The sequence below is a fragment of the Pygocentrus nattereri genome, chromosome 26 (assembly GCF_015220715.1).
Source record: "Pygocentrus nattereri isolate fPygNat1 chromosome 26, fPygNat1.pri, whole genome shotgun sequence".
Classification (NCBI taxonomy): domain Eukaryota; kingdom Metazoa; phylum Chordata; class Actinopteri; order Characiformes; family Serrasalmidae; genus Pygocentrus; species Pygocentrus nattereri.
In genome coordinates, this window is record NC_051236.1 from 10,286,058 (window position 1) to 10,311,941 (window position 25,884).

The 25,884-nt window shown below is 38.6% G+C and overlaps 1 protein-coding gene across 2 annotated transcripts in view; it reads right to left on the reverse strand.

The window, feature by feature from the left end:
- The window catches only part of LOC108431838 (cadherin-22), a 237,705-nt gene that overhangs the window by 162,896 nt on the left and 48,925 nt on the right, over window positions 1–25,884 (reverse strand). For both annotated transcript variants that reach the window (XM_017705251.2, XM_017705252.2), the window contains exon 2: window positions 17,753–17,836. The gene's annotated coding sequence lies outside the window, so the exon portion shown is untranslated. The remainder of the gene's footprint in view (window positions 1–17,752; window positions 17,837–25,884) is intronic.

Consider the following 25,884-nt stretch of genomic DNA (forward strand, 5'->3'; position numbering starts at 1 on the left):
CTTAGAAATACCATTAACTGTAATTCAACAGTTTCACTAGTTCAACTACTTATTCTGACAGGTTTTTTTGCTCAGACAATACACCACACTAGGGAAATCTACAGCAGAGACAATGGAGCTTTTACTGTAACGTAGCAGCTTATTGATGACCAGTAATAAACCAGAGATTTAACAGTAAAAAGGAATAGAATGTTACATATACATTTTTTTAATATTGAGTTGCAAACTACTCAAAATAAAGTCTTCTCTAGTTCCCAAATCAATTCTTTTTCCCAACACAGCGATTATCACCTTTGAAGCATCACCGGGTTACTTGGCAGCCATCTCTTTATCGCAGGCCTAGGCTTAACTAAATACCTGTTCAAAAGATCTCCAGAAATAGTTCAGGGGATGCTTGTTGTAAACAGCATAATCATTTGGTCTTGTTGGTATCCCAAAGCCCAGAGCTTCCCAGGGATTTGAATAATTAAATATAATTTTCTACAAACTGTTTAAAATTTATTCTTAGATTTAATTCCAAGTTCTACTCTAGATGGAGGCAGTACAGCACATTCCTACTCATAAATTTATTAAGCAATTTCAAATTCCAGTTGTTTTCTATTAAATATTAAGTACACTGAATTCACACTTAAGGGAACCAATGTAGGTCACTAAGGGTTTTGAACCATCATCTGCTTAAAGATGTGGTTCCACAGCAATACTGGCCACAATACTTGCAGTAATACGCTTTGACTGCACAGCACCGTCATCCATCGTCCTATTCTCTAAGCAGCCACCTCTACTGCAGCATGTCAGAGAGTGCAGCTCACTTTAGTACTTGAGCATTTCTCAGCCAGACTGTAGAAGATGCTGCGTGAATGCACGAGTCTGAGTTTGGCAGCAGAAGGCAGGAATTACAGGCATATGTCATAAGGCTGCTAATGGCTTTCATCTTTGGGCCCGTGCAGTGTGTATCCAAATGCGATTTAATTTCCCCAGAATCAGGAAGGTAAACATAAGCTTGTTTTAATGGGTGACACAGATTAGACATTTATGCAGCATTACTGGAGGTAATGATTTTTAACCTGTTTAGCCACAAGCCACTCGTGTTAGCCTCATGACAAACAAATAGTATTTGTTGTATTGACTATTTTGATAGCCCAGAAAAGGATGGCATGCCCAATCCAGGTAAGGGGAAAGGACTTGCCCCAGGTGGAGGAGTTTAAGTATCTTGGGGTCTTGTTCACAAGTGATGGGAAGAGGGATTGTGAGATTGGCCGCAGGCTGGGACAGGTGGCAGCAGTAATGCGGTCACTGTACCAGACTGTAGTGGTGAAGAGGGAGCTGACCCTCACCTATGGTCATGAACTGTGGGTAATGACCAAAAGAATGAGATCGCGAATACAAGCGGCGGAAATGAGCTTTCTTCGCAGGGTGGCGGGCTGCACGCTGTTTGATAGGGTGAGGAGCTCGGCCATCCAGGAGGAGCTAGGAGTAGAGCAGCCGCTACTCCTCCGCATTGAGAGGAGCCAGCTGAGGTGGTTTGGGCATCTGATTCGGATGCCCTCTGGACGCGTCTGGGTGGGGGTGTACCAGGCACTACTGGGATAAGGCCCAGGGTCGTCCTAGGACCTGCTGGAGGGATTACATCTCAAAGTTGGTCTGAGAGCGGCTTGGGGTCCCTGGGAATGAGCTGGAGGAAGTTGCAGGGGACAGGGTCATCTGGCATTCTCTGCTCTCCCAACTGCTCCCGCGACCCTATCTGGATTAAGCGGTCAACGATGATGATAATGACGATGATGATCCTTGAAGAAGGACACTGAAGGACTGAGCATGAACAATTCTATTTTTGATTATATTAATTAGGGATGCACTGAGCCCACCTTTTCTTCCTAAGTTAGGCTCAGATATCAGACAATACTGACTCCAAAACTAGTGCTGCCTTTTTCTCAGAATCGCTTAGGCTCATTTCTTTATGTATAAAGTAACATGTGATTGTAAATAAACAGTAGTGGATGAAGTACTTGAGTTAAATTAGAGATACCCAAGGTAAAATGTTCCTCTCTTTAGACCTCCACTTGATTAAAAGTACAAGTATTTTCCTTCATATGTCCTTAAGTATCGAAAGTAAAAGAACTAAAAAATGAATTAACTTAATGGAACTTAGTTACAAGTTTAATAAAAACTCACAAATGAGTTTCCTTTACTATGTTGATCTGTAAGTCTCTGTTCATAAACATAAATTAGCCAAAATCAATTTACTATAAAATGTGTTTATATAAATTCAGAAAAAAAACATCAGTCACGACTGCATATGTGTACATTTTTCTATGTTGTGGTTTATTTACGCAAAGTTAGGTTGGTCCATCATGTATGTTGAAAAGAAACTCCCAAAAATGTTACACTGCTGCGCTGACGTTGAACCATTTGCTTGCACTGGGTCTGTATGTCCAACAGGTCAAAGCAAGCTCAAAACAGTGTGCGCTGTGCCCTGATTGATGTTCTTGCTTCTTGCTTCTTTCATTTTGACATGTTACGTTTTTATACACACAAAAGCCAAAAGGAATGACAGATTTTGCAAAATGTAGTGGAGGAAAAAGTTATTTGACTTTGAAATGTATTGGAGTGAAAGTAAAAAGTTGCCCAGAATGGAAAAACTTCAGTAAAGTACAAATACACAAAAACTATTTAAGTACAATAATAAATTACATTTACATCGTTACTGTCCAACTAGATACCAGTTCTTAACTGTAAAACAGAGAACAAACATTTTATTTATTTATATATATATATCCTTGTTTCTACACTCATTGTCCATTATATCAGCTCCACTTACTATATAGGTGCACTTTGTAGTTCTACAATTACAGACTGTTGTCCACCTGTTTCTCTGATACTTTGTTAGCCCCCTTTTACCCTGTTCTTCAGGGTTAGGACTCCCATGGACCCTCACAGAGCAGGTACTACTTGGGTGGTGGATCATTCTCAGCACTGCAGTAACACTGATGTGGTGGTGTTTGTGTGTTGTGCTGGTACGAGTGGATCATAGCAGTGCTGTCTTTTTAGATCAGATTCATTTGCTGGGGAAAGGGTTCCGAAATACATTACAAAATATTTTTCTGAACATTGTGTGCAATTACACATTTGCACCAGAGAGGACTCCAAATCTCAACAACTTACACAGATAAAAGAATTCAATAATAAGCACTTCCCAATCTTATTGAGCTTGCATGTGTGTAATTTGGATCCTTTACCATCTCAAACTCTCACTTCTGTACTTGCTGCTTTTTACAGTCGTTCCTATAATGATAGGTTGTATCCGAGTCAGACTCATGCCTGGCTTCTTTCGCACCATTAAACAAAGTTGCCAATTACAGTCTCAATGTAAAAATACTTTTGTTGGTCAGGACTGTTGAGACTGCAACAATCACCCAAGTCTACAAAATATACCAGTTTACTGTTTAATTTCATACTTGGCAAATTTGTTTATATACGTAAGATGATGAAACGTCATAGCCAGAAATATGTTAATGTGAAAAACATTACAGCTGTGATAAGGCCACATGACTTCTTGCCACATTTACATTTTACTGTATTTACAATCCCTCTTGTACACTCTCTCCCCCTTTTCCATAATTCTTAACAGATGCAATTCAAAAGCAATGATAAAACAAATCCTTATATTTATGGATAACAACAAACTGCGACCCTCTCTAAGTCATGCAGAAATGACGGAAGACATCAGTGTTGTCTTGCTATCCGCATTTCAGATCTAGTCTAAAGTAGTTTATTTTGTTTGGGAGACAGCATGAGCCCTCAGGCATTTCCCATGAATCTTCGCTTCGCTGCTATAATCAGTTTGGCACGGTCTCCTCCATGCCGTGGGTTTAATTCACAGCAGTGTGATGTATGTTTGGGTTGGCATGCTGCATATACTGTGTGTGTGTGTGTGTGTGTGTGTGTGTGTGTGTGTGTTAGAAATGATTTTTTTTCTGGATACAAACAACACTTTTGAAACACAGTCAAGTTCATGTTGCTGTATCAGTTACAGGTACTGAGAATTTGTCTGACAGTGCTGAAAAGAAGACACGTTTACATATTGTACAATGCAACGATCAACCTAAAATGTCACCAGCAGATTTAAATTATCCCACCAGCTTAAAGGCAGGCATTGACAACCAGGTACTGACAAAAATTGATATTGAAGTGCCTGATGTAAAAATAGTCTTAGTAGGAGTAAAATGACAGTAAAAGTTATATGAGCCTCCACAGTGTTAAAAGTAGCTGCAGTAACATGTGGTCACTGCTTCTGAGTCACTTTAAAAGTATATATGTCTAAATGGAACAGTGTACTGTACAATAGGCTATGGGTTACAATTAGGGATGCACAATGTTATCGGTATCATCAGCTATTATTATTGGCAGTTTCTATATTGGTCAGATGGTTTGATTTGGTGGATAATTCAAACTGAAATTTACTGATGTATTTATTGGGCTTTAGTGATGCTATGATACTGTGCTAAATGCCTGCATTTAATTCATTGTACCCAGAGTTGAGTTCCACAAAGTAAAAAGCTTCCCCACGTTTTTGTTCCAACTGCCTGAACACTGCTGATACTTTTTGGATCTGGATTACCCATCTCTGTAACCTTACAGAAATGCAGACATTACAGAAGATAATGTTAGCCTATACTTCTCTGTAATCCAGGTAGAGCTAATCCAAGCGTCTACATGTTATTGGGAGAAAATCTCATATATCCATTTTTCATATATTTTCAGATATTTTTTCATATAATTAAAAACACCCATTGTTCTTTAGATTGAGTGTAAAGTTCATGATGAACTGACCAAAAGAGATGGTCCAAAATGACTTGGAAAAAAGTCTGGTTCCATTGACTTACATTAAAAGTAAAAGGTGTTTCTTACTTCTCCTGTAAAGTCACCAATTTGGTGATACGAGGTTTTGTTCCAATGACAGCAATATGTTAATATATATTTATACATTTTAAAAATATGTTTATGTACAACCCCAATTCCAATGAAGTTGGGACGTTGTGTAAAACATCAATAAAAACAGAATAAGATGATTTGCAAATCCTTTTCAACCTATATTCAATTGAATACACTACAAAGACAAGATATTTAATGTTCAAACGGATAATCTTTATTGTTTTTTGCAAATATTCACTCATTTTGAATTTAATGCCTGCAACACGTTCCAAAGAAGTTGGGACAGGGGCAACAAAAGACTGAGAAAGTTGAGGAATGTTCAAAAAACACCTGTTTGGAACATTCCACAGGTAAACAGACAGGTTAACTGGAAAAGGGAGCATCCCTGAAAGACTCGGTTCACAAGCAAGGATGGGGTGAGGTTCACCACTTCGTGAGCAAATAGTCCAACAGTTTGAGAACAATATTTCTCAATTGCAAGGAATTTAGGGATTTCATCATCTACAGTCCATAATATCATCAAAAGATTCAGAGAATCTGGAGAAATTTCTGCAAGTAAGCGGCAAAGCAGAAAACCAACACTGAATGCCTGTGACCTTCGATCCCTCAGGTGGCACTGCATTAAAAACTGACATCATTCTGTAACGGATATTACCACATGGGCTCAGGAACACTTCAGAAAACCATTGTCAGTGAACACAGTTCGTCACTCTGTCTACAAGTGCAAGTTAAAAGTCTGCCATGCAAAGCGAAAGCCATATATCAACACCACCCAGAAATGCCATCGCCATCTCTGGGCCCGAGCTCATCTGAGATGGACTGACGAAAAGTGGTCTGACGAGTCCACATTTCAAATTGTTCTTGGAAATCATGGACGTCGTGTCCTCTGGGCCAAAGAGGAAAAGAACTGTCCAGATTGTTATCAGCGCAAAGTTCAAAAACCAGCATCTCTGATGGTGTGGGGGTGTGTTAGTGCCCATGGCACGGGTAACTTGCACATCTGTGAAGGCACCATTAATGCTGAAAGGTACATACAGGTTTTGGAGCAACATATGTTGCCATCCAAGCACCCAAGAGAACGGAGACCTGTGATGAGCAACTGAAGTTGTACATCAAGCAAGAATGGGAAAGAATTCCACCTACAAAGCTTCAACAATTAGTGTCCTCAGTTGCAGGCAACAAATTCAAAATAAGTGATTATTTGCAAAAAAACAACAAAGTTTATCCGTTTGAACATTGAATATCTTGTTTTTGTAGTGTATTCAATTGAATATAGGTTGAACAGGATTTGCAAATCATTGTATTCTGATTTTGTTTTACACAACGCCCCAACTTCATTGGAATTGGGGTTGTATCGGCCTCGGTATTAACAGATATATACACGTAAAATATCTGATATTGGCATCAGCCCAAATCAGTCCCATACCAGTGCACCCCAATAATAATAGAAAAGTTTTTATCCCACTGGAAAAACATAACCTTCTCAATGCTCCCAATGCCTAATTATCTTTTATGTACTAATATAAAGCACTGTTTTAAGTGAAGCTCACATTTGGTTGCTTTGTAATTTGCAGTTAACATGTGAGCCAGTGTAGCTCTGCATTTCCACAAATGTAGCCCTAGATTTGTGTATATAGGCAACATATGCTAATTGTTTTAAATATTTTAGTACAGCACAGGAACATTGTTAAAATGGGACAAAACATACTTGGGTGGCCTTGGAGGGCTGCTCAGTATAGCCTATGTGTGGGAAACATTGTGCTACAAATGGCAATTGCAATCTATTACAATACTAAAAATGAATGGGTAGATCAATAATCTGACATGTTTATAAACTTTAGTCAATTTCAGAACCATTCTGACAACTGCAATTAGTCAAGATGCTCAAAGAATACAGAGGAAAATGTGATTTGTATATTGTAGCTTTTTAGGATATCAATATCACAAATGCCAATAAGGAAGAAATGATTAACAAATGATGCATTGCAGTATTTTTAACAGTGTTTCAATAACTAAATATATATATATATATATATATATATATATATATATATATATATACCTTTAAATATACAACACCATGCGAAAAAGTGCCTATATTTTATTTTTTGCCTATATTTTATATTTATGATTTCTGAAGAAGCACCCTGGGCTTCTTATGGGTTCTTTAAGTCCCCCCTAAATGGCACTACTAGTGCTACTCTTTAAAAAACACTTGAGAAACCTTTAATTTTTCAGAGTGGTTCCCTGGGACTCATACAGCTGTTTAATATGAAATGACATATGCTCGAGTGGCATTTTGATTACTTTTAATCACCGTTATCGGCCTCTGATGCTCAATCTCTTTACTGCTGCTCGCAGTCGCCTCCTTTGGAGTGCAGACTCGTGAGTAGCCTAAATAACAGGAAACGCATGCATGTGTTTGTGGGAGAAACCCATTCATCTCCATTGAATCGGTCAGGCTGGCATCTTGCCATATCGCAGACAGATGATTGACAACAGCAAATTAAAAGTAAACACAAGATAGCACAAATCACAGTTTCTGCCATGGTGTCACTGTCTACAGATCCTATGTGTGTACCCCCCTCTGCAGAAGTCAATATAGCCTGCGAGACCTGAGCCTCGTTAGGTGCACATTCATCACCTTCATATGTGTCATAAAACCAACAAGTTGGATGTGTGAATGGGAAAAAGAAGATCCATGAAAGCATCATGGAGTAAGAGGAGGGGTAGCTTCGCTTACAGGAGCGGAACAGAGCAGAGATCTAGCACTGTAACTTAGCCCCGGCACAAAACTCAATCAAATGCTCCTCATTCCTCACTGCGTATTAGCCAAGTACGTGCAATTTCATTCTCTCACATAATTAACAGCTGTTTTGTCTACAGATCAATAAGAAGCCATTCAGTGAAAGTCCCTTCGCTTCTTTTTTCCTAAGGTCCTAAGGCACATTTTTAATGGTATAAATAGGTGCCTGCAACAATTTGCATTTGCTGAATGGAATGCCTAAGTGAGAGCGAGAGAAAGACACAGTATAATTGGCTTTAAGATACATAACTGCAACATAATCCCACCATCACCTTTTCCAGATCCTTTGAAACACACACACAGCCTGCTGGCCATCTGTATTACAAAAAATGGAGGCAAACAAAGAGGCTCCTGATACTGTAAATTGTCTTTAGAGCTGAAAATCAATACAGTAAAGTCCATGGGCCTAACAGCTATCAGCTTCTTAAGACCTGGACTGATTCATGAACCTAATCATTGTGATATGTTGAATCAGTCCAGGTCTTAAGAAGCTGATCCACCAGGATCTCGCTGACTTTTTTGTGATGCTGCAGTCTAAAACACTTTATTTTGCAGTAGCTTTTTATCAACATTTGTGGCAATACTTAAATTTACTTTCTTTTAAAACTGTAGGAATCTGTGATGATATGAACTTCTTTCAAATGTAATCTAGCTAGTTCCCAATAAAAACAAGGGAGAAGCAAGTTAGAAGAGTAGAGAACATACAGCTATACAGACAAACATATCGCTGCTGTCGGAAGAAAACCTTGTATCTCCAAAATAGTAACTTTACAGAAGAAGGAAAAAACATACTTCACTTTCAGTGTAAGTCAATGGAACCAGAATTTTTCCCATGTCATTTTGGGTAATTTCTTTTAGGCCATTCATCATTCAATTTACAAACAATGTAAAGAGTGACACATACTTTCAAATTATGTCAAAAACTGAAAAATGGCAAAAATGGAGATACAAGGTTTTCTTCTGACAGCTATGTTGTGTAAAAACATTTTAATTTCCCAAAGAGTAAAAGAAAAGAGGGCTGGCTCGAATAATATTAATACTCATATATTGGTGTTCAGTTTCCAATTTAGTTTGCCAATTCACAATAAAAGAGCAGGGGGAGTACTAAACTTAGTACTTTATTAAATTATCAAACAATAAGGAAAATTGTTTAAGGAATCATCTCAAGTATGTCAGTATAGCGGTACTTGTTCATGTATTACTACTCTAATCTTCTTGCTATGGTGAGTTCTGGCAGTTCTGATAGTGAGGAACACTAGTGCTGCTGTGGGCACTCTCGGGCAGGTCTACTTTAGCTACTCTAGTCCTTTAGGCCAAGGACTGAGAGTAGCATGAGTAAATCTAACCTGGCCTGTGTGTTGCCTTTAGTACTGCTTGTTATTAAAAAAAAAACAAAAAAAAAAAAACGGCGAACTAACCCAATAAACAAATTCGTAAATGATGTACACATTAAGTGACACATACAAGCTGTGTTTCAACAAGAAGGCATCGATTGCAGATTCTATCACAGCACAACAAAGCATGCGAGCAGATTTACTATCAATATGTCATTCCTGCCTACTGGATATGTTTTGAACTGCAGTCACACACATACTTAAAATTATGAAACATGAATGATTTTGGTTTGAATAGTGATTTGTAGTATGAGTATTTGAAACATATACATGTTTCACCTGTTTAAAATGGAAGTCCCATCTGGTGATGGGACAAAATAAGGAGCTCTTGCAAATATTGTTATGATTGGTTGAATTTGCATGAGTTTGTGATCACAAATTTCTGAAGATTAATACGAACAACAATACATTCTAGGTCAGGGATCAGCAACCTAAATATCAAGAAGAGCCATTTTGTCCTTTCAACAAAAAACAAACCAACTTTGGGAGCCACAACAATTCATGTCCACTTTATTAAATTAAGGTTTTACCATTGTGGCTGTAAATATGTGTCCGTCTGTGCTAATGTCCAAGTATGGGCTTATAGCATAATGTACACGAAAACACAGACTTACTATGCTAGCAAGCTTTTCTCGCATCTCCTGCAGGAAAATGTTTCGTGAAAGTAGAATAGTTTCTTGTAAAACGTTTCAACATCTAACTTTTTAACAAGGCTGAAGTCAGCTTCTCATTTGCCAGCTTCTTGTGTGAATTTTGTCATTCCACCTTAAATGAATGTAACTTCTGCACCATTTAAGGTGAAATGGAAAAAGATGTTGGCAAATGAGAAGCTGACTTCAGCTTTGTGACTTTTTATTGTTTGACAGTTTTTCACTGAAAATAAAATGTATCAGGAAACCAGCCAAGTGCTTATAAATGCAAATAAGTCCATTCTTCTACAAATTATCGATGTTCTATAAAATCCTTTTCTTCGCTATTTTGATGGCTACTAGCTAGGCAAGATTCTTATGTGCATTGCCACATTGTGACCAGCAGTCTATAAACTGTCATTCGGGCAGTTTCCCTCTTGCCACTGGGGTGGTACCCTTAAGGGTACATCTTGGTATGTTTAATCAGAGAACATAATTGTACCATAATCCATGGAAATTATATTTTCTAAGTTATATTGACTCCACACACCCCGTCTCGTCTCCAGGCTTTTTATTTTATTGTTCTGTTTTAAAACATTAGGTTATGAAAAGATACAAATATGTACTTTTCACCTTGGAAAACTTATTTAAGGTTCACAATTGGACCTTAAAATCTCTGCTGCACTTTTAAGGGGAAACATTTTCATTGTTCATATGTTCATGAACAAAAAAAGCACCTGCACAGAACCATTATATCTGACAGTGCAGGGTGTCAAAGCATAAAAGTATTTTATTTATGTGTACCTTTACAGCAATCTAGAGTAGGCACCAGTATCAGACCATATGCTGCCAAAGAAAGTTCATTGTGTAAAGCTTAGCGCAAAGTACATAACTCTGATCATTTTGTGTTGTTTACAACCTCTCAGAACAGCACCAGCGTAGGATAACCACTGTCGAGGAGAGATCACAGTCTAAGATACATGAATGCACCATGCTGAGGCTGACATCTTCAGATTGGCATGAAGAGAAAGCAAGCAGTGAGGTAAAGAAAGCGTTTGGTGTACACTACGCATTTCCTAGTGTCTGTAACAATGTGCCTTATTCACATATCACTCTGCAAAGGTGTTCACTTCATAAAAACACATCCTCCCACATACAATATGGAAGCACACATATATACAAAAACACAAACTCATGCATGCCCACTTTGGCGCACAGAAACTCAATCCCTCTCTCCCTTGTTATCTTGTGTTCTATCTCTCTGTCTCCTCCTTTCAATAATGTGAATCCTGCTGTTGAGCACGCATTCTCTGAATGACTGAAATCTTGCTTCAGTGTCAGCTATTGTATCTCGCCCCTTCTCAATATGCGCTGAATATTGTTTGTGGCCCAGTCCTGTGCAGTGGGGAATATTCCTCCTTAAATTACAGGCCTTCATGTTATCATATCTAATTCTGAACCCAAGCATCAGCTTTTATTTGCCTGCCACCCAATTTTTCAAAACCAATTTTCAAACATTCTGTCTGGGTCAAGCCTGCAATTGGATTCCCTGATGTACCATTTGGGGGCTTTTCAGCTGCCTGGGCTTTTTTTTTCTATTGAGTTTATACTCATATAGTAAACTACTGTAAAATCCCCTTTTTTTCACCGCACCGCGTAGGCTCCCATTTCTGGGCATCAAGTCAAAAAGCTTTATATTGTGTAATTACAGACTTGTGTTGCATCTGCACTGAGAAAAGACCCAAATCAGCAGTCACAGTACACAAGGGTAGGAAGATGATCCCTCCTGACCAGACTTGTGCTTTCCCTATAGCTTTGAAGCATAACGATCATCATTATTCTGTAGAGAAGATGTTACTCGCTCTACTATTTCACACTATGAAAGTTTTAGGAAACATAAAAACAGCCTGGAATCTGAGATATTAAATTTTAAGGGTCCTACTTTTATGACGTGTGACATATACTGCATTGTACAAAGTAAGCACTGGCACAAAAGGGTTGAATGCAAATAGGAAGTAGTGATTAAGTGGGATCTTTTTCGTCAGTCATACCTTTTGAGTATGGTGAGCTCATCTGAGTGCAATACCCTTGCACAAAAATGAAGGCAATGCCAAGAATGTTTCAGCAAAGTGGAGAGAAATGTGCTGTACCTGCAGCTCAAACCAAGCCATGTCAGGGTGGACATAGAATCATGATATACATCTGCTGGATGAATACAATTAGTGGGAACATGTAGCTTCTTTAATGGTAATATTGTATAGCAAAGGCACCGTCTGTAACCAAAGATAAAAGACCGCATCCAGAACACAGATGGAGCAGTGGCAGGTTTGATTTTCTTGCACAGGTAGTGTTGCTCATTGTTCATTTCCAAATATTCCAGCAAAATAAAGCAATTGGTCTGAGCTGATTTGAATTTTTCAATCCAGGTTTAACATGTGACCAGATGTCACATCTGTAATGTTATGATTCTAATACTTGATGACATAAGGAATTCCTCATGTCATCAAGTATAGAAACAGCAGAGAGGTCCATAAGAAATGTATGCTATGCATGGAGAGTACAGAAGATTTTGATATCATTCAAAATATGCCTAGCATAGTAGCACATAGGACTGGGCAATATGACAATATTTTATTATTATCATAAAACATTACATCGTACAAAAATAGTATATTTTTTCAATTCATATAGTGGATATGATCTGTTTCATTACAAAAGCAAGCCCACCTCAAGCTTACAGTGGTAGAATTTAACATATTTCGCCAGCATTTGACAACATTCATTTTGATGTTAACATGATTACACCGTTGGTGCATGCATATGCAGTCATATTCAAAAGTCTGAAGACCCTCGGTCAGAGGGCATGTTCTGTTGATTTTCAAATGAAAATAAGCCGATGCTCTACAGAGAACAAATGTAAATATGACACTTTTCAGCATATTTATTTGTTTAGCATATTGGAACATAAGTATAAAATTTGCTATAACTTTTGCACAGGTCACATTTAGTTTTATTTTTTCTGAATATGTAAAATTCAACAAATAAACAGTTATTGTTTATTAAAATGTGCAGAAGTCTGATCTCTTTGGAGGTTGTGTACTTCTTTTCACTTCACAGAAAACCAACAAAGCATATAATCTGACCAGGAGTGCCCAAAATTTGTAATATATGACATAATGAATATTAATGTGTTTTTTTCATATCTGGAAAAGATCCAAGGCTTTTAAAAATGTTTGAAATTATCACCAAAACTTTTTTGAGGATGCAAAATTTTGCCTCAATTTATCTATTTTGCCTATGTTTGTTAAGACACTACTAACTTAGAAATATTGCTGCTAATTGTATTATTTAGATTGCTGTCTTCTCAGCTGGGACGGTCCTGAATAAGGACGCTTTCATGACCAACTGTAACTGCTGTGCATGTTTAGCACACATTCTGTTTCATACCTGACACCTATCAAAACAGCAGACTGCACCAGTTTTTAATCTTCATGAAAATAGCAACACCTCACCTTGTGCTACCTCATATGCACTGACCTCCCATTTCTTTCCACCATCTCTCCCACCCTTGCTCACTTAACATTGTGCAAGGCATGAAATTACCAAAGCGCACTTTGTGCCGTTATGAAAATACCAATGTGTCGAAAGCCAGTGCTTAAGGCATAGTGAGTGCATATCCATGAAAATATGGCCTCAAATCCACCATTCTGACTTCAAACAACACAGAAACCTCTGGTTATTCTGCCTCCCCTGTATATGCAATGAATGGAGCTGGCCATAGTTTAAAAAAAAAAAAAAAAAAAAAGATTCAGCTGGTAATATTTCATATTTCTCTTTTTCACTAAATACTCATTATAGCCAATGCTTATTGACGTCATAGTAACTTCTGACCCTCTGCAAAGCTTATGCAACACTCTTTTTGTGTGGATGGGCATGTTAAGCTGAAAAACTGCTACAGCTATTACACCTACATACAGAATTACTGGTACATGTTATTCAGTTGGATATTGTGGAACATTGGAGAAAATTTTATAAAATGCATGAGGCTGCGCAGTTTTTTTATCCTCAAAGTATGCAGACAGGTCCATACATGATTTATGCTGTGCATGGAGAGTTCAGAAGATTTTGATAACATTTAAAATATACCTAGTATAGCTCTACAAGAACTGGGCAAAATGACAATATTTTATCATTATCATAAAACATTATATCACAGTATATTTTTTCAATTCATATTGTGGATATCTATATTTAACACTGTCCAACTGCATGTTTCATTACAAAAGCAAAGCAAGCATATTTAGTCCTGTTTAACTGTACTTAGTGCAGCGCAGTATGTGAAATAATTAAAAATTCTGTCAAAAACTATGTACAAGGTGGCTTTCTCTGTTTTAATTGATCAAATTGGGAAAAGCCTATAGTGAAAAGTATTTACGTCACCCCAAGTTTGTATTGTATAAACTGTATGTATAATTACATATAAAATGCAGATGAACATAATTTTCTAGTTATTTTATAACAAAACATGCTACACTGAGACCAAAAACAAATAAACAACGCATATTTGAGGCCTGATCTAGTTAGCTAAACATCCATAAAACTCAATAAGAAAAAATCATCAACAAATCTTTTTAGCAATTGCATAAAATATAACAGCATCTATTTTTTGAGCTAAATCCTATTTTCCCTAAATCCTTTTATTAGATTACACTAGTCAGAAAAAAAATGAATGAACAAAATAAAATAACCCTTATGTCAAGCTGTAGTGTTGCTAAGAGCCATCAGATTATGATGTGCAATCAATTTCAGTGAACTGACAGATGGTGCAAGCAAATTTACACGCATAATCTTCAGGCTTGGAGACTGGCGGGCCAGCAAGCATATAGCCCCCGATATTAAAACATCAGCTATACTGGCAGGCATATTAAGCCATATTAAGGAGGTAAGGGCCATAATCCCCTTGAATCAGCAGAATTTGGCCCTCTGCTAAGCTGAAGTGTGTGTGTGTGTGTGTGTGTGTGTGTGTGTGTGTGTGCGCGTTTATGCGTGTGCGTGTGTGTGTCGGCAATCAAGCTGTGCGTTGGGGTGGGGTGGGGGGATCGGTGCACAAATGAGGACTGTGGATGCAGTTGAATCATGGTTAACAGCAGGATTTTTCAGCAGTAAAGCTGCTACTTGATTATGGTAATCAGGTTGTTGATCACCTTTTATGTACATATTTATTTACATATCTAAAAAGGATTTTAAAGTAGACACCCCCCCTCCCCCAACCAAAACCCATCCAATATCCATTCTACTCTCTACCTCCTATGGTGCGCTCTTACTTATTCATTCATTTAATTATTTATTTAATTGGCTATTTGCTTATTTATTACTTATATATTTATTGATTTGCTCGTGTATTTATTTATTTTTCTATTCATTCATTTATTCACTCATTGTCCCATAATCTGACGTAGGCTGCACAAAACAGTGTTTTAAAATCTCAAACTCAATTTGTTTCTCTAAGCCATTTTAAATCTACAATTCTGATTTTGTAAGAAGTTTCTCTGAATGGAGCAGCTGGTCTGTTTTACAAAGAAGATTCCATTATTTATTTATTTTTTTTTATATACAACCCCAATTCCACGGATAAACTTTATTGTTTTTTGCAAATATTGACTCATTTTGAGTTTGATGCCTGCAACACGTTCCAAAGAAGTTGGGACAGGGACAACAAAAGACTGGGAAAGTTGAGGAATGCTCAAAAAACACCTGTTTGGAACAGGTTAATTGGAAACAGGTTAGTCGTTCATAAGCAAGGATGGGGTGAGGTTCATCACTTTGTCAACAACTGCGTGAGCAAATAGTCCAACAGTTTAAGAACAACGTTTCTTAATGTGCAGTTGAAAAGAATTTAGGGGTTTCATCATCTACAGTCCACAATATCATCATACGATTCAGAGAATCTGGAGAAATCTCTGCAAGTAAGCGGCAAGGCAGAAAACCAACACTGAATGCCCGTGACCTTCGATCCCTCAGGCGTCACTGCGTCGGTCAAAAACCGACATCATTCTGTAACGGATATTACCACATGGGCTCAGGAACACTTCAGAAAACCATTGTTAGTGAACACAGTTCGTCGCTCCGTCTACAAGTGCAAGTTAAAGCCAAAGTGAAAGCCATATATCAACAATACCCAGAAACGCCACCAGCTTCTCTGTGCCCAAGCTCATCTGAGACGGACTGACGCAAAGTGGAAAAGTGTCCTGTGGTCTGACGAGTTCACATTTCAAATTGTTTTTGGAAATCATGGACGTCGTGTCCTCCGGACCAAAGAGGAAAAGGACGGTCCGAATTGTTATGGGTATGGCATGAGTAACTTGCACATCTGTGAAGGCACCATTAATGCTGAAAGGTACATACAGGTTTTGGAGCAACATATGCTGCAATCCAAGCAACGTCTTTTTCAGGGACGTCCTGCTTATTTCAGCAAGACAATGCCAAGCCACATTCTGCACATGTTATAACAGCTTTACGGCTTCGCAGTAAAAGAGTGCGGGTACCGCACTGCAGTCCAGACCTGTCTCCCATTGAAAATTCGTGGCGCATTATGAATTGGAAAATTTGACAACGGAGACCCCGGACTGTTGAGCAATTGAAGTTTTACATCAAGCAAGAATGGGAAAGAATTCCACCTACAAAGCTTCAACAATTAGTCTCCTCAGTTGAGTGATGTCAAAAGGAAAGGTGATGTAACACAGTGGTAAACATGCCCCTCTCCCAACTTCGTTGGAACATTTTGCAGGCATCAAATTCAAAATGAGTGAATATTTGCAAAAAAAACAATAAAGTTTATCCGTTTGAACATTAAATATCTTGTCTTTGTAGTGTTTTCAATTGAATATAGGTTAAAAAGGATTTGGGGGGGGGGGGGGGGGGGGGTTATACTCCTCCAGCAATTGCTTCGCATTGGGCTTGATGACCTCAGGCCCATGTGTGGCTGCTCCAGCGCATCCCATTCTAATTAAAAATGGAGACCCTTTTGGACATACAGTGTATGCCTGTATAATAGCTGTTTAGGTGTTACAAGTTGAGCTATGTAAATATTTAGCTAATACACATTATTGCTGTTTAAGAAATTGGTATGTTAAAGGTCTTAAATGTAAGTCAAACACTTATTCCCACTTAATTCATAATGATACAGGTCTAGTCTGATGAGGAAACATGGTGCAGGAATAATATATGTGGCCTCCATGAAACAAGTAATTCATGCATATTAATGCTCTACAGTAATTTGAATGTTCAACTGCAAAACACAGTTTGTGGTTAAATATTTGATTATTATATTAATAGGGCACGTTTGCTACTGCTTGGTGAATGATTGGCAAGCTGAATTGTGGCTTGTCTAATGACCAAATACTTTTATCCTTTATTCATACCCTGCAGAATTAACGTAGGTGGCTTTTTTTCCCTTGCAAATAATCACAATCACACTCCAGCAGCTGCCAGCTGAAGTGATTTTCACTTAAATGTTTTCTGACACTGCCACATGTTAAGTTCTGACACACAATGCCAAAAATGAGCGGAAAAATAATGAAAATCAATGCTGGTTCTGTTAAGGCTAATTTTTAACGATGAACCATTTAGCAAACTTAATATAGTACATAAGTGAGCTCTCAAACTATGGCAGGGTCCGTCAAGGGCTGCGGCGTCGGCAGGTGCCGTATCCGGCCCCTCACAGCACCACCTGATTTGACTAATTAGGTTCTCTTCTTTGGTGGGGAGGAGAGCTCGTTAATTAGAAGGTGCTGTGAGGACCCGAAACAACGACAAGACATTAGACACTATGGTCCTTAGTGGACAGAGCTAAGGAGAGTATATTCAGCTTCAGCGAATATGTGGTAGTGTAAGAACAGGCTGGACCACTGCACCATGATCTCTGACCCTCATTTGTTTTACAATGGAGCATTTAAGCACTACAAGTAAGCAGTTAGATATCTTTTCCTACTTACCTTTACTGTAGCTTAGCAGGTATTGTAGTCTTCATGTCTCTCTTTCTTCAGTGTACCAGTCTCAGTTTCCATTTTTCTCACTCCCTGCATAAAAAAAAAATCAAGAAAAATATGAGCACACCCACATGCATTGAGAAAACAGAGTACACTCAATCGTTTTTGGAGTAAGGGGCATATTCATTTTCAGGACGTATATCTAATCACAGCATTGGAAGGGGAGGTAATTTGCTAATGGACTGAGAAGAAATAGTGGGATTTCCTCTCTCTCTCTCTCTCTCTCTCTCTCTCTCTCACTCTCACTCTCACTCTCTCTCGCTCTCTCTCTCTCTCTGAAATACCGTAAAACACAGATTAGCGACTCAGGCCGAGGAAGGACCAGACAAAGTAGGCTTTAACAGACTCATTATAATGCCCTTTGCTCTAAGGGTGTTTTCACACTTTTCAGCATCTGAAGTGGCCTCAGACCGCTGAATCATGGTTTCTTTTGCATATGTGAACATGCCAAATGTACTCTGATCCCTCTAAATGGCCCCAAAAAGTTTGTTTTGTAGTTTGTTTTGTGGTTCGATTAATTTGTGCATTGTATAAACAAAATGGCCCCAGTCCACTTTAGCTTTGCTTTATGGTGAAGACCTCGAGACTCACCGTACACACAGCCACAGTCTTCAGCCCTTCAGCAGGTAAAACAGACTAAGGGTCATTTATAAGGTTCTACTCAGGATAAAGTCTGCCTCTGATCTGATGCTGACAACAGCGCTGACATAGTAAAGTGATAAGATGTGAGAGCCTGCTTGATTTTACCGTGTTAAAGGCTTGAGCTGGGCACACAATGCAATTTTCAGCTGCTTTTACACTGAACGCTGAATGAATGAAACATCACCGGGTGGAGCTCAGTGAGGAGCACAGCCAAAATGGAGCCCACCTCCCAAGATAGCAGACAGTTCTGGGCCGATTCTTGGGTGTTGACTTGACTTGATATCTATCATTAGGCATGTGGGCCACAACTGGGCCAAATGCTGGACAGTGTAAAGTTTTGACTCATATTTACTTTTGAGGGCCAATTCTAGCATGTGGCCCAACAATGTGGTTGAAGGACAATTAAAATGCAGCAGATGCATGCTCGGTTGATTTACACCTCAGTAGTTTTGGCCCAAGTTTGGCATGTCATAAGTGGCCCACCAGGACAGCAGATCATTCTGGGCCAATTCTGGCTTACATGCACGAGTGTTGGTTAACTTCAGGATCGATATTAGGCATGTGGGCCAAAATTGGGCCAGAATTGGGCCAGATGCTGGACAGCTGTGTATGGTTTTAACAATTATAACTAACAATGCCGTTTTGGCATAACACATGAAAAGCACAGGCTAGCTAGATTAATGAAATCAGTTAAAGGTTTAGTTACGTTACCTTTCATTGCTAAGTCGTCGTGAATAATGTTAACTTATTCATTTTAAATGTTCAGAGTAGTTAGCTAAAGTTAGCTCTTGGTTAGCAGGTTAGTTCAGAGGCTAAAGCGCTAGCTCCGAGCTAAAGTGCTGACTGCAATCTAATGTTAGCTAACTACTCTGAACATTTAGAGGAATAGCAGGTGCTTTTCAAGTGTTACTCCATAATGGTGTAGCATGTTAGTTCACGGTTAGCTCGGAGTTAGCGCTTTGGCTTGACGGCAGTGTTAAGTCCTCTTATGTGCACACACATCACCCTTCTGTGTCAGTCAGTAGAACTAGAAGAAAACGGTAGAAACGGGTGCAGTGGCTGTTCACCTTTCCTGGTTCACTGTCATGAGTGCTTTTGTTCAACCTGTTAGTAGCTTTGTTTTGATTATGGGTTTTGTTTTAGAACAAAACCTTTCTTATTGATTACAGACCTTGCAGTTGTGGAGTTCTTGCCTCATTATTCAGTTTCTAAAGTAAAACCCTCAGACAGACCAGCTGTTTTTGGGGTTCTGTGACTGCTTACAGTGGAACAACTTCCAAAGTGACTGAGCCCATTCAGTCTGCAGAGTGATCTGATGGAAATGCTGATTGTAGTGTTGCTCCAGGTCAGGTAAAGCAGTTTGTTGTACAGTGTGACACAAAAACTGCGTTATCTGGAAATCTATTAAAGAAGAAACGATAGAATGCTTTTCCTCTTTCTTCGGGCATCAGGAAGTGGACAGGTTTTGACCAATGTAGAATTTTAGGAATGTTTATAAATGGTAAGTTTTTATTTTAAAACAAGTACTTTGAGAAGTTTTATTATTATTATTGTTGTTATTATTATTAGGTTCATATATATAATAACTGTCACTAGTACAACAAGTGTCTTTGAACAACAAATCACTTCAAACTTAGATTACTTATTATATATTACTATAAGAATTGTAATTATCAAAAACATACTATTATCATTATATTAATTAAACATAAAAAATGGCTTGTTTTAACTTGTGTATTCACTAGCTGTTGAGGTTCATCTACAACAGACCAAAACACCTCTGTTTTGTCTTTTTGCTTTTGTGCGTTAATATTTTCTTTATAGTATGTGGGCCAGAGTTGGGCCACATCCATTAGTTGTATTCATTTTACAGTGTGTGGGCCTCATTTGGGCTATATCCATTAGTTCTTTTGGTTTTATAATATATGGGCCAGATTTGGACCGGGGACCCAGCCAGAACTGGGCCAGAACTAAACCAAGCATGTGATAAATTTTGCTAACTGGGTCGGCAGATCCACAGGACCATTTTTTCCAATTTTGCACAATGCACTTTGGCCAATCCTTTCAGCGCAGACAAATAGGAGAGCAGCAAGCAGCTCAGGAGGTTTATTCTCGGCACCTGATAGGTTGGATTTATCAGAGAACGCTACCCACTTTTCGAGCGCTGTGCACATCGTGAGTGCTGTGAAAGGGGTCCGAGTTCTAATGGAGTTGTGGTCTGAACAAGTTAGTGGTCTGTGATCCCAAAGGACCAAAAAGAAAACTGAGTCCTCTTTAGAGTTCACAAAAAGAACTGAGGCCATTTGCAGTGGGTTTCCTTCCTGGTTCACTTTAACACAACTCGGTTCAGTTCTTTTAAAATGAACGATATGTGACAACACTGTAAGAATGAGGAACCAGGAAAGAGAAAAAAAAGGGCGGGCACTTCTCTGTTCAACCAACAAACTCAATAACCCATGAGACCATTTAATTACCATCTCCACCCCGCTCGCAATACTCCTGTCGATCCTCTGTCACAGCTCCATGTCTCCTGAAACTCTTTTAATTACTCCTTAACTAAGCCCTAATCACATAAACTTAGTCCTGACAGAGCGCATACAAAAAAACTCCGCCCTAACTTGCCACCATCGCCGAATACAGATCAGCCTCGGCTAGTTCTAAGTTATTAGTGCAGACATGACATGCATATGCTGTCTCTTTCTCACACACACACACACACACACACACACACACACACACACACACACACACACACACACACACACACACACACAGACAGAGTGCTATCACCCTGTGCTCAAGCTAAGCACTAATGGGCGATCACGTTAGCTTTAAAAGCAAGGCCAGCTTCAGCTAGTAGGGAAGTGCTTCTCTCAAAGTCACCATGGAGACTGAGGGGGCAAGGAGCTTCAGTGAAGCAATGAGAGATCACACAGGCCTGGAGTCAGCCTGACTCGCGCACACCCACATCACTAACAACCTGCCCGAGAACTCAGTTCACCTTGCAGAGGTAAAAAGCAATACACCATTATTTCATGCTCTCTGTTGGCGGTAGTAGCATTCAGCCGAGGTCTGCTTCAGAGTCAATGCAGCCAAACTAGGGACTGGAAAACAGCATCATAAGATTGTTGTAGGTACATATAACTCAAAAAATGGCACAGTGCCAACTTTATGTACAACATACCTTATATAGATATCAAAATAAGCTCCTGAATATATTAGATCCTGAACAAGTATGAACATTTTGTGGCAAATATTAATACCGATTTCAAGGAGCTACAGATTCTGATAATATTGGCCAATACTGTTGTGAGCACAGTACTGGTTCATCTGGTGGACTGGTTGAAATTTTTCTTAAGGTATAGTTGTCATTACCTTTATATTAGTATTCCAAATAAATGCAGATAACACAATGCAAAATGTGCAAATTCCCTCACCTTGAAGTGTTGCAGTCTGTTGCTTCGCACAGTAAGTCAGTCCAGCTGTTAAATTTGAACTGGTCAAAGTTGAAGCATAAAAAGGGAGTGGAGGGAAAAGTCAGTCTCTTAGGATTAGCCATTAGCCTAGCATGGAGATTAGCCAGCTTTCCATACACACCAGCTACTGTGCTCCTCATTCAGCTCGCTGCTTCATGCGATGCTGCGGCCAAAAGGCCCTGCGGCATCTCAGCTAATACTGATAGCGTGAATGGCTTGTAATATTTACATATTCCAGCAGCGACTGACAGTCATACATAAAATCCTCTACATAAAACACATACGTAAGAAAAATGACTTGAAAAAATCTGACATAAAACAGTATTAAGCTCCATTTTTGCTGAGTTCTGTGAAGCCGCTATGTCCTTACATGCTCTAGCCTTCATCTAATTTCTAGTTTTACTTCAGCTATTAAATATTGTTAACAGTGAATGGACATCCCAAAATAATATGCAATTAATCTGCAAAAATAGGTTTACTTAAGCATCCTCAATGGTCTTATTTCGAAAATATATACATATATACACTATGCTGTGATCCATACAGAAACATTCAGTGATCTTAAAGATACCATGATTTATGATTTTTTGGCCATATTGCCCACTAGTAGGCCACTATCACATAATTAGTTAAGCCTTTAAATTGCCAGGTTTATTACATCCAGTTTACTCAAGTTTTTTATGCAGTAATTATAAGGAAAACAATGCAATCTAGCCGAGATATTCTTAAAGCCCCAGGGAACATAAAACCATCTTTTCTTTCTAATTAGGTTACTCTTACTCTTGTTTGCACACAATAATGTAATACACAATAAATGTCCATTGTATACTGTGAAAATTCTCCCCTTCAATTTTCACTGGCAGTCCTGATCTTGGGTAATACTTATTTAAGCATAACTTAAACTAAAGCTTTTGCTACATTAATGGAGACAATCCATCATGTCAATCCAGCATTCTCTTATATAGTAAGACCATGCCCAGAATGTTCTCAGGTGAATCCAACAAGCCACGTTATATTATATTTTAAACTTTTTTTTTATCCACAATGTTAAAAACAACACTGTTGTATTATAATGCAAACATATTTAATATTTTACAGTGTGTTCCCAAAATTATGGGAGTAAGGCATTGTGAAATCATCCCCCTTAATATATCAAACATGTTTATGATGTGACTAGATGTACTGAATGCTGCTGAATAAATAAATAATGATAGGGATGCTTCTAAGGCTTGCATTATTGGTGTGTTTCGCTCTAAAACGCCAGAGGAGAAAGAGGAATTAACTTTCTTCACATGCAATCACAAAAACTGCAGCACAGTCAGTGGTCAGTGTAGGCATTTGTGAGATTCTGCGTGAAATGAACAGCAAAGCCTTAGGAACACGTGCCACAGATCGCACACTTTACAGTAATACCTATGCTACAGTGGCAAAACTTTTAAATACAGCAGCAACAAACTAATAATTTCACAAACCGTGTCTGCGAAAGTGAAGCTAACAGGAAGTACCAAGAGTAAAAGATTTATTCAGACATTCAGACATATATAGACGTTTATTCATGCACACAATAGCACAGGACAAACTAGGGCCAGGAATACAGCACTGTCATCTCACAGTCTACACTTATGCTTACATGCCGCTCTGTATCTAAAATACTGATACCAGCACCACTATATAGATAGGAATGTTGTTTCAAATGACATTAAACAGCATGATTTGCCAAGCTATGATAATGTGCATAAAGCACTACCAGGAAATCTGGCCTTGGCTTTAAACTCAGTATCAGTAAAGATTATTACTAAGCAAATTTTTAGCAAAATCTTTTCTGAACTGTCAAATTACCAAACTTAATTAAACATGTGAAACACTCAAGGCCTTAAATCACATAAATATTGCACACCAGAAGTTTAAGCAGTTTCACTGATTTCTATTAATTAGCTTTTATTTTTCCTACTTTTCATTGGTTCTCTTAGAGAGAGGTTTTTATGTTATGCTTTCCACATAGCAAAGATAAGATTTGGATTCATTATACATTCATCACCTAAACCACTTTAAGTTCCTGGGTTGTGGGGAGGCTGGAGCCTTTGCCAGTGCTCACTGGTCGGAAGGCAGGAAACTCTGAATAGGTTGCCAGTCCGTTGCAGGGCAGACACACAGACACACACAGTCACACACACCTAGGGACAATCTAGTATCTCCAACTGGCCTGACTGCATGCCTTTAGACTAAGAGGAGATATCAGAGCACCAGGGGAGACACATGCAGACATGGGGAGAACATGCAAACTCCACATAGAAAAGGACCCTAGTCTCCCAGCTAGGGAATCGAACCCAGACCCTTCTTGCTTTGAGGCAACTTGCTTTGAGATAACTTCAGTTATCCAGTGTTTCCCAATGCAGTCCCCAAGTGAAGAGTGAAAATATTGGCTGTAAGGAGCAGAACATGTTATACTTTTTATTATTGCCTATAATAATATGATCCGAAATGTCCCGAATGTGTCTTTATGTAATAGAGTCCACCTTTAGTAAAGATGCAAAAAAAGCTGTTTACCACTATGAATGAGAGTCGACTAACTTTTCTTTGAGGTAAAATTATTTTTTAAGATTAAGTGAGCCTTATTAGTTCCACAATGGGAAATTTCACCTCTGCATTTAACCCATCCGTGAAGTGAAACACCACATACACTCTAGTGAGCACACTTGCCCAGAGTGGTGGGCAGCCTAATCCGCAGCGCCCAGGGAGCAGTTGGGGTTTAGGCGTCTTGCTCAAGGACACCTCAGTCATGTGCTGTCGGCTCTGGGGTTCAAAAGAATCCCCAGGTTTTAGAAAATGTGTTTCATTTTATGCAAAAGTGATCAGATTATTGGCACCTCTGTATTTTGTGCATGAACCCAATGGCAAAGATCTGAGGCCATTCAATCCATACAAATTTCCCCACATACTTCTGCAGTGTTTGGTCCTTCACAGGTTTTCAGTGGGGTTTAGGTCAGTGTATTTGGAATGGTATACTGTAAAAGTTCAATTTTGTGTTCAGTGAACTAATTTTATGTGAGTCTGAAGGTATGCTTTGGATTACTATCCTGCTGGAAGATGGAACGAACCACCACCTTTCTCTTTATATGCCAAATTCACACCCCATTTCTGTTTAAACAGAAATCTTTATTTTTAGCTTTTGTGATATTTAGCAAACTACAAGAGCTTATATTTGTGGTTTGATGACAGCAGCAGATTTCATCTCAAGTTTTCCGAATAGTTTGTTGTAATGGAGACAGCAACTAAATGTAAGTTTGAAGTTGATGGTGCAACCAAGTCCTGTAATTGTTCATCCTGCTGTCCATTGTCCAATATCCTCAGTAGTCTCAAGAACAAATGCAGTTATTTGCAACTTAATTAATGACCCTGACATGGGTGTCATGGAAAAATGTTGTGGGTGACCACTTAAGAGCTCCTAAATATTCAGGTGTTCATAATAAATTATTTAAATTTTATTAGTATGAATTCATGGATGTGTCAATAATCATGCTTCTGTGAAAAAGCTTTTGTTCTTTGAAAATGTTTTCTCACCTGCTGCAAACAAAGACCTGTCATGTGCTCAGCTGTAATATGCTCCTCAGCAAACAGAATATATTAAGAGAAAATAAACAAGGTAAACATGAGTCTGTACTAGACTAATAAAATGTTCTGTCTTGTTTTACATTAGCCTAACACCTCCCTCATACCTGCATTCACACGTGAACACATGACTCCTTTAATTAAAAGACATCAGTTGGCAACCCTTGACTAGGCACAACAAAGTTTTTCAAAATGCTGCACATTAGAGGAGGCTTGATATCAGCTTTGCTTTTCATTATTTATTCATGCTTATGAAAAGGGCTTTGATAAAAACGAATAGGAAAAGGCCTCAGTAGGTTTCTATGGATTCGAGTTGAAAATCAGATCAATGGGATAGATCTGGCTTTCAGT